Here is an 8,908-nt window from a genome sequence, read left to right on the forward strand (position 1 = left end):
ACTGACGTCACTCACCTCACATGCTCACCTATTAAAGGGCCACACACACACATACGCTACTCTCATAACAGCTTGTAAGTTCCAAGCCGCAGCTGCGATTGGACCTGGATAGCCTCCAGGAAGAAGTAGTGGACTACCAAGTGCTTGGCACTGAAGATCTTCCCCAGGAAGCAAAGATTGACCGGTTTTGGGCCATGCTAGGGAGAGATGGAAGATTCCAGACTCTAATGCATTTGATGAAATCACTTTTGTGCGTCCCACACATCAATGCATCATCAGAGAGGGTGTTCAGCATGGTTAGAAAAATAGTGACAGAGAATAGAACAAGGATGGACAATTCAACCCTTAACTCAACAATGAGTAGATGAGTGTTATGTGTGTGTATATGTGTAAATAAATGAACACTGAAATTCAAGTATTTATTTTATTTATATATACATATATATATAATAAAATAAATATATATATACATATAGCTAGAATTCACTGAAAGTCAAGTATTTCTTAGATATATATATATATATATATAAAAAAAATATATATATATATATATATATATATATATATATATATATATATATATATATATATATATATATATATATATATATATGCGTGGGTTCCCTCCGGGTACTCCGGCTTCCTCCCGCCTCCAAAGACATGCACCTGGGGATAGGTTGATTGGCAACACTAAATTGGCCCTAGTGTGTGAATGTGAGTGTGAATGTTGTCTGTCTAATTGTAGCTGAGATAGGCTCCAGCGCCCCCCGCGACCCCGAAGGGAATAAGCGGAAGCAAATGGATGGATGGATATGAAATACTTGACTTGGTGAATTCTAGCTGTAAATATACTCCTCCCCTCTTAACCCCGCCCCCGCCCCACCCCGACCACGCCCATCCCACTCCCCTCCCCCCACCTCCCAAAATCGGAGGTCTCAAGGTTGGCAAGTATGGTGTACCCCGCCTACCGCCCGAATGCAGCTGAGATAGGCTCCAGCACCCCCCGCGACCTCAAAAGGGACAAGCGGTAGAAAAATGGATGGATGGATGGAGTTGAACATATGTCAGCATGTGGCCCCACTTTTAACCCTTTTTTTCAAACGCTTATTGCAAACGCTTACTTACAGTAAGTCATTAATTTGACTTAGTAAGTCATTATTTTGTCATTATTTTGACTTAGTAAATTACTAAGTCAAAATATTGACTTACTAAGTCCCAATAATGACATACCGTACTTAGTATCCCAGGTAACTAGGACTGTTCTGAAATCTGTATCACAATATACGTTTTTTATATTGGTCGATATGATGATATGTTTTATGACCTATGGGAATATAGACCAGGAGAAAAATATTATAAATGTTACCATTTTTACTTCTAATGTACCGTATTTTTCGGAGTATAAGTCGCACCGGAGTATAAGTCGCACCTGCCGAAAATGCATAGTAAAAAAGGAAAAAAACATATATAAGTTGCACTGGAGCCCGGCCAAACTATGAAAAAAACTGCGACTTATAGTCCGAAAAATACGGTAATCAATCAATCAATCAATAAATGTTCACTAAATAATCACGAGTGTTTTAGGGCTGCACAAGCCACAACGACATCCTCGGTTCAGATCCCACATCAGGGCAAGGAAAAACTCAACTCAATGGGACAATGAGAAACCTTGGAGAGGACCGCAGTGGATCTAGCGTAATATTGTGAGAGAGAATATTGTAATCTTCCTCTGATTTATAGTCCCCGAAACTATCAAGGCAGAATTTAAATGACATGTCAATCCAAGCATATAAAACAGTCAGCCAATGTAAACAGAATTCTAAAAGTACAATAAACACTTACCAATAACCACTTTAAAGTAAAAAAAAAAAAAAAAAAAAGGAACATGTGAGAAATGCCTAATAAAGTGTAACAAAATAGTGAAAAGTGTGAAAATATAAATTTAAAGAAACCTAAGAATACCAAGTATTTGCAGGTTTAGTACCATGAAATAATGTTGTGCAGTAGTTATTATTGAACCAAATTATTATTTTAAAAACAGTACATGTTTTATAGTATTTGTCATTTTTTATAGTTGCACAGTCCTGCTCTTTAGTTCCTACCTGTTTCCGTACACCCGAATAGGGAACGGACGTGTTTTGACAAGAAAGGATGAGCGCGGCGAAGGACTACGGTCCGTTTGAAAATACCTCAAAAACTGGCATACTGTGAAGGTGACTTTTCCTCTTGTATCCATTATTTACTCGCTCTCCACAGCGCTCATTTTTTATTTATTTCGCTCTGTAAAGAAAATCGTCAGCGAGATGGTGCAACCAAAAGAGATGGTTGATACTGTTACGCGATTGGCCGTTTAGCGTGTCCCTAACCATTTCACGACCACCTCCTGCTTACCAGACCACTTATTTCCGTAGAGCAAATTGATGTTTTAACTTTTGGAACGACTTTGTGCAGTGCAAACACTTACTCTCCCCCCTTTCCCAATATCACCTTTTTCTCACCTTTTTTTTAAGGAGCGCCGTAAAAATGGCTGTTCCGTCGGCGGTCTTGTCTTGTCTCCCTGTAACGTATGTCTGCTCTTAGTGGGACTGTGCCGAAAATATACTTTTCAGTTCTTATGTGTCTTGTGCATGTTAACAATTGACAATAAATCATCTTGAATCTTGAATCTTGTTGTCAAACACTTTTGCTGGATACTCTGGACACAATATGAACGAGGTAAACACTTATTGCCGTTCAGCAAATTGATGTTTTAACTTTTGGAACGACTTTGTGCAGTGCAAACACTTGCAGGAGGGTTGTAGTTCACACTAAATCACAGCAAACTTCCGCAAAGATGCTACATCCCACTCTGAATTGGATGTAAAAATTGAGAATTGTTCCCTCTGCTCAACAAGAAATTTGCCAAACTTTCCCCAGAAGAGAAATTCAATGGATTTTAAGCGCGCCTCATAGTCCAGAAAATACGGTATATATTTTATCGGGCGCATTTTTTATTGATATCATTGCATGTCTATCGCAATATATATTGATATCAACAAAATAGACAATGTCACACATAAAAACACCATCTATGATTCACCAGCAAAAATAAATGACATCAAACTTCCTCCTGCCATGCTAGAATCCAATATTACTGCCATGCCTTTATTTTGAAACTTACTTTGCTCTGAACAGGAAGTGACAGCGTGCTCTATGTATGCAGTGTAACTAAACACTGTACGTCACTTCCCATGACTTTATTCAAATCACTTTTAACACAATTATCTATACTTGTTCTTTCTGTCTTGCCTCTGGTGAGGGCGGTCGCTCCAACTCCCCCTCCCTCTGTTGCAAGTTTGTTGTGACTAAATGTAACGTGTTTATGTTTGCATTGCAAATGAGTTTTTTTCCCTTGGACTCGGTCTGGACCCCCTCTTGCGGATCCAGCCTTTGACTGATATTTTTTTACTCTCCCCCCTTTCCCAATATCACCTTTTTCTCATCTTTTTTTTAAGGAGCGCCGTAAAAATGGCTGTGCCGTCGGCGGTCTTGTCTTGTCTCCCTGTAACGTATGTCTGCTCTTAGTGGGACTGTGCCGAAAATATACTTTTCAGTTCTTATGTGTCTTGTGCATGTTAAGAATTGACAATAAATCATCTTGAATCTTGTTGTCAAACACTTTTGCTGGATACTCTGGACACAATATGAACGAGGTAAACACTTATTGCCGTTCAGCAAATTGATGTTTTAACTTTTGGAACAACTTTGTGCAGTGCAAACACTTGCAGGAGGGTTGTTGCAAGAAATCCCGGCAAACTTCCGCGAATATGCTACATCCCACTCTGAATTGGACGTGAGAATTGAGAATTGTTCCCTCTGCTCAGCAAGAACTTTGCCAAACTTTCCCCAGAAGAGAAATTTAAAGTATTTTAAGTGCGCCTTATAGTCCAGAAAATACGGCATATATTTTATCGGACGCATTTTTTATTGATATCATTGCATGTCTATCGCGATATATATTGATACCAACAAAATAGACAATGACACAACCCAATGCCACACAAAAACACCATTTATGATTCACCAGCATAAAAAAAATGACATCAAACCCATTCCGCCTGCGATGCTAGAATCCAACATTTCTGCTGTGCCTTTATTTTGAAACTTACTTTGCTCTGAACAGGAAGTGACAGCGTGCTCTATGTATGCAGTATAACTTAACACTTCCCATTACTTTATTCAAATCACTTTTGACACAATTATTATTATCTATACTTGTTGTCCAACACTTTTGCTATATACTCTGGACACAATATGAACGAGGAAAACACTTATTGCCGTTGAGAAAATTGATGTTTTAACTTTCGGAACGACTTTGTGCAGTGCAAACACTTGCAGGAGGGTTGTAGTTCACACTAAATCACAGCAAACCTCCGCGAAGATGCTACATCCGAACTGAATTGGACGTGAGAATTGAGAATTGTTCCCTCTGCTTAACAAGAACTTTGCCAAACTTTCCCCAGAAGAGAAACTTAAAGGATTTTAAGTGCGCCTTATAGTCCGGAAAACACGGTATATAATTTAATTTTCATTTTTTATTGATATCATTGCATGTCTATTGCTATACATATTGATATCAACAAAATAGACAATGACGCAATCCAATGCCACACAAAAAAACACCATTTATGATTCCCCAGAAAAAAAAAGGACATCAAACCCATTCCGCCTGCGATGCTAGAATCCAACATTACTGCTGTGCCTTTATTTTGAAACTTACTTTGCTCTGAACAGGAAGTGACAGCGTGCTCTATGTATGCAGTATAACTTAACACTTCCCATTACTTTATTCAAATCACTTTTAACACAATTATTATTATCTATACTTGTTGTCCAACACTTTTGCTATATACTCTGGACACAATATGAACGAGGTAAACACTTATTCCCGTGGAGCAAATTGATGTTTTAACTTTTGGAACGACTTTGTGCAGCGCAAACACTTGCAGGAGGGTTGTAGTTCACACTAAATCACAGCAAACTTCCGCGAAGATGCTACATCCGAACTGAATTGGACGTGAGAATTGAGAATTGTTCCCTCTGCTTAACAAGAACTTTGCCAAACTTTCCCCAGAAGAGAAACTTAAAGGATTTTAAGTGCGCCTTATAGTCCGGAAAACACGGTACATAATTTAATTTTCATTTTTTATTGATATCATTGCATGTCTATCGCGATACATATTGATATCAACAAAATAGATAATGACGCAATCCAATGCCACACAAAAAAACACCATTTATGATTCCCCAGCAAAAAAAAAGGACATCAAACCCATTTCGCCTGCGATGCTAGAATCCAACATTACTGCTGTGCCTTTATTTTGAAACTTACTTTGCTCTGAACAGGAAGTGACAGCGTGCTCTATGTATGCAGTATAACTTAACACTTCCCATTACTTTATTCAAATCACTTTTAACACAATTATTATTATCTATACTTGTTGTCCAACACTTTTGCTATATACTCTGGACACAATTTGAACGAGGAAAACACTTATTGCCGTTGAGAAAATTGATGTTTTAACTTTCGGAATGACTTTGTGCAGTGCAAACACTTGCAGGAGGGTTGTGAATCACAGCAAACTTCCGCGAAGATGCTACATCCGAGCTGAATTGGACGTGCACTTTTTAAGAAGTGTGCATTAATCGCTCAACAAAAACTTTGCCAAACTTTTCTAGAAGAGCAGCACCACGCCGCTGTCACTACAGCAACTCCATAGTTTGTCACGTAAAATAGCACGCCTTTTATTTACGATTATCGGCGCACAGGTGCTTTTAATTGTGTTTTGTTCCGGACATACTTTGTGAGCGACGACAAAGGAAAAAGATACCCGAGCACGCAAGTCCCCCCCTGCAATTAGCTTATAATAAACTTGAAGAGTGTGGAAGAGCAGAAACTTACCATTACGCGACTCGCCGGAGAGCACCCGCGGAGGAGCACAACTTCCTAGGTCCAGGTGACGAGGCGCGCGAGCTCGTGCCACATCAAAAAAAAATCCCCAACGTAAACACCAACAAGATTACTCCGCCGGCCTCACAGTAGTTAGCGGAGCGCGAACTAACTAACTAACTTGGCGAGGAGGAGGGACGACGTCGGGGAACAAAAACGCTTCCTCGTCCCGGTAGATGTCGTGGAGAGGGGGGGAGAAAAGACGCAGGCTTCCCCTTTTTGTGTGTGTTGTTATTAGGCGGTAAATACGGTAAGAAAAAGAAAAATGGGGAAGAAGCGCGGATTTGGATGTTGTTGTTTTGATGTTCCACATCCGTGACGTCACATCCACCTGCCGTGTCAACGAGGCAGCCAATTCAAGTACTACTCAGTAAGTAAGTACTATCTAGTGTGTACTACTACTACTAATACTACTACTAATACTAATACTACTAATACTACTACTACTACTACTACCATTCAGCTTCTTTAAATATGTGATGATAGTTTTAGCGAAAGTGCCGAGAGAGAGAGAGAGAGGGGCTGATTACACCAGAGGAAAAAATATCACTATTACTTTTTTTTTTTTTTTAATAATTTATGTCCGAAAGCCTCTCTTATATTTGACGTAATAATAAAACTTGACAATATTATTTAAATTGGACGGAATGTAGATTTAGCGATAGATAGAGCGGGCGATACTGCATATGGTGGTATCGAGCCGATACAAAGTCGATACATGGCGTGTACAGTATTGCCGATACCAAATAGGTTTTCCTTGGAACTTTTTTTTTCTTTTTTACAAATATATTTTATTGACTTTTACAGTTAATAACTCCACCGTTCACACTGACAAAAGAAGAAGAAAGTCACATTTTCGTGGCTTGATCAGATGCAAAAAAATAAATATTAAAAAAAGTCACAGAAAAAAAAAGAAAGTCAACCGTGACAAAAACCATATCAAAAGTGACACAAAAAAGCAATGGTAGTGTGTGTGTCCTCTGTTGTCCTCTGTGTTTTTTTTTAAAATACATTTTGATTTCTATTTACTGTTTTAATTGGTTTTACCCTTTAAAATCGTTTTTAATCATATTTATTTTTGTATTGTTTTTTATATTGGTTTTATATTTATTTATTTTTTGTTTTTATTCAGTCATTGGTGGAGCTAAGGATAATATTTGAATATTGTTTTTAATGTTGTTTTTAATATTGTTGTGCAGCACTTTGGAAACGTTTTTGTTGTTTAAATGTGCTATATAAATAAAGTGGATTGGATTGGATTGGGAACAATACAAAAAAATAATAATAAAAAAGGAATAAAACTACAAAAAAGATACAACAATGTTTTTAAATATATATATTTTTTCTAATAATAATTAAAAAAAAATATATATATATATATCAATAAGTTATGATTCAATATATGTCAGTAAAGGCTTCCAGGTTAGGTCCAATTTATCCATATTTGTAGAGTTTATAAATCATATTTTTTCAAGATTACAATCACAAGTTCATTTAACCATTTACTTGGAACTTTTTTGAAGTGAATTTGTGATAAGAACCTTTTAAATTGTTAATCCGGACAGAAGGCAGTGCAAATATTTTAGTCCAATAAAATGTGAATTATTTAACAATAAATACAACAATAGAAGAGGTTTACACACAATTGTATGAGCAAAACAAAGTCTAAAATGAGTAAACAAAAACTACTATTGTCTTGAAAGAACTTGATAATAAAATGTAAACATAACAACAACAGCAAAAACACAAATATGTATGCATTTCTGACAAAATATGGCCATGATTTCCCTTTATAATGACCAAGAAACACTAAATATTACATGGATATATTTTTTAAAAGGACAAGTAAAAAGTTTTGCTGACTATATGTGTGCATGGGTATGACTTGGTATTATTATTACCGTTATTAAAATATGTTTGCTTGCCTCAGAAGCAAATGACCACTTGGGAGAGTTTAACAGTCCAGTTAACACTAATTGTAAAGCAGCATATTTGATTCTTTCAGTCTTTTTTTTTTTTTTTTTTGTCCTTGATCAAGGTCTGAGGAGCACATCCCTTTTTATTATAGAAGACATATTTATTCATGGCTGCGGCACCCTCCCAGTTTCTTGGTAAACAGCGCCACCCTCTGATCAACTGGAGTAAAGCATGGTTTTTATGATCTTTTGCCTACTTGTCTTGACCCTATAAGAAGACATTTACTAAGATAATAATATAATATATTCATATATAGTAGTTGTAAATAGTTTCTTTAAACTCTCTCATTATTCCAGTTGTTTTGATCAACCGAATTCAGTTGTCATGTGCAGAGTGATACTGAAATATCAATATCGCCGATACCAAAGCTTTTTACTCTGATATCGAATCTCTAATCAAAATATTGGTACTTTAGTGATTTTAGACAATGTATATCATCAACAGGAACACAGTGTAAAAAGTATCTAAACTTGTGAATGACACAATATGTAAATGCTGAATGCTTTTGTTTACAGAATATAATCTTCAGTATTTTCATGTAACTGAATTGTGACTTTATTAATGTGTTCATTTTAAGGCATTTATTATGTTACTTATTTCCTTTTTTCATTGTTTGAAACACCATTTTCATGTACTTTGTATAATACTGTCCTCTGTTTTTTGTTGTATTAGCTTATTCACGCCACTACCTCAATATAGTTTAACATAATTTTGAATAATACAATACATAAATACATACAATACAAGCCAAAAGTTTGAACACACCTTCTCATTTCAATGTGTTTTATTTATTTTCATGACTATTTACATTGTAGATTGTCAAAGAAGACATCAAAACTATGAATATGACACATGTGGAGTTATGTACGGTACTTAACAAAAAAATATATATTTTAGTTTATTCAAAATAGCCAGCCACCCAGAGAGCCAAACCCAAAACAG

At 36.5% G+C, this 8,908-nt stretch overlaps 1 protein-coding gene across 6 annotated transcripts in view; it reads right to left on the bottom strand.

Moving 5' to 3' along the window:
- foxp1b (forkhead box P1b) overlaps positions 1 to 6,232 on the bottom strand; it is a 536,506-nt gene extending 530,274 nt beyond the window's left edge. For 5 of the 6 annotated variants that reach the window (XM_061923944.2, XM_061923948.2, XM_061923943.2 and 2 more), the window contains exon 1: positions 5,942 to 6,226. The gene's annotated coding sequence lies outside the window, so the exon portion shown is untranslated. Of the gene's footprint in view, positions 1 to 5,941 lie in introns of all 6 variants that reach the window. The other variant, XM_061923947.2, reaches the window with a different exon arrangement.
- Positions 6,233 to 8,908: the final 2,676 nt, after the last annotated feature.

Source organism: Nerophis lumbriciformis, linkage group LG28 (assembly GCF_033978685.3).
Source record: "Nerophis lumbriciformis linkage group LG28, RoL_Nlum_v2.1, whole genome shotgun sequence".
NCBI lineage: Eukaryota > Metazoa > Chordata > Actinopteri > Syngnathiformes > Syngnathidae > Nerophis > Nerophis lumbriciformis.